The following is a 1425-nucleotide window of genomic DNA, read 5'->3' on the forward strand; positions in this document are numbered from 1 at the left end:
TGGTCAGTATGTGTCAGCAAGTCACTGTTAATAAGTGAGTCATTGCGATTGAACCAAATCATTTAAACGGTTGATTCATTCAGAAACGAAACACTGTCACGTTGCTCAGAGACGCAAAACTGTGCTTTGGTGGCTGTGTTTGGAATTATTTTCTGTTGTAGAAATTGAGCTAAAAAGGCAATATGGTGTCTAAAACGGAAGTCTCTTAATTAACTTGTTTACTGAACTGTTATATATATGTATGTATATATTCATGATGATTTTTGGAGGAAAAGATGGCATTCTTTGTGTGATTTTGATTTAATATATGAAATTATATAAATATGTGAATTTTCTGCCCCTATATCTTCAATTTTGTGATCATTCTAAATGCATTTTAGGAGACTGAATCACAAAGTGAAAGAACGCACTATAAATGCGCGCGCACATCATTAAAACAAAAATAGCACACTCCTCACCACTGTCTTTTTGGCTAATTTGTGCAAAACCTCTTGCTAAAATGTCAAAGCTTCATTTTAACCACCAATGCAACGATGCAATTATTAAGCTTACCTCTTCTTGCGAAGGGTTGATGTCTTGTCGAGATTTTATAAGCTGCTAGTTTGGTCTTCCTAGGCAAGTACAGCTTACACTGCATAATAGAGCATACATATGGCCAGGGGTTCACTTCATTTCCTTCGGGTTCAACTTCAGAATATGACGGGGTTTCGTTTTCAGCGGTGTCTGCACCACTAACGCCTGTTTTGTCCGTCTGCATCTTTCTTGTGATTTTAGCGCCTTTGCCCTCCTGCCCATTATTTACTGCCGTAGTTTCCAGGGAGCGATTTTTTTATTTTATTTATTTTTTTTTTTTACTCAGCAATTAATGTGTTTTAAAATGTAGCGAAGTACAATACTTCAATCAAAATATACTTAAGTAAAAGTAAAATTACAAATTTAAAAAATTACTTTAAAAAGTATTAGTACACAAAAAAGCTACTCAATTACAGTAACGCGAGTAAATGTAATTCATTACTTTCCACCTCTGCCTCTCATAATAGTCATTCATCTAGAAGACTCCTTCTGTGTATTGTAAAGGACTCCTGATTAAGATTGAGATTTAAAAGGGCAAGTTAGTAACTGCATTAATGCCCCAGTGGCCTAATGGATAAGGCACTGGCCTCCTAAGCCAGGGATTGTGGGTTCGAGTCCCATCTGGGGTGATTACAGCAGCGGAAGCATGCTGGGCCCATAACCCAGAGGTCGATGGATCGAAACCATCCTCTGCTAAGTCTTTTTAAATCTCAATCTTATTCAGGAGTCCTTTACTATACACACAAAGAATTAACTCATAGACACTCCAGAGGCACTAGACTCCTCAGACAGAGATTGTGGTTTCGGATCGTATCAAGATTGATTACAGCAGAGTGGCGCAGCGGAAGCGTG

General features: G+C 37.8%; 1 non-coding gene across 1 annotated transcript; it reads left to right on the top strand.

Annotated features, from left to right (window-relative positions):
• The first annotated feature begins 1129 nt into the window (after window positions 1-1129).
• On the top strand, window positions 1130-1202 carry trnar-ccu (transfer RNA arginine (anticodon CCU)). The gene has a single exon. It is a non-coding gene; the product is annotated as a tRNA-Arg (tRNA).
• Window positions 1203-1425: the final 223 nt, after the last annotated feature.

Source organism: Carassius carassius, chromosome 11 (assembly GCF_963082965.1).
Source record: "Carassius carassius chromosome 11, fCarCar2.1, whole genome shotgun sequence".
In the NCBI taxonomy this organism is placed as follows: domain Eukaryota; kingdom Metazoa; phylum Chordata; class Actinopteri; order Cypriniformes; family Cyprinidae; genus Carassius; species Carassius carassius.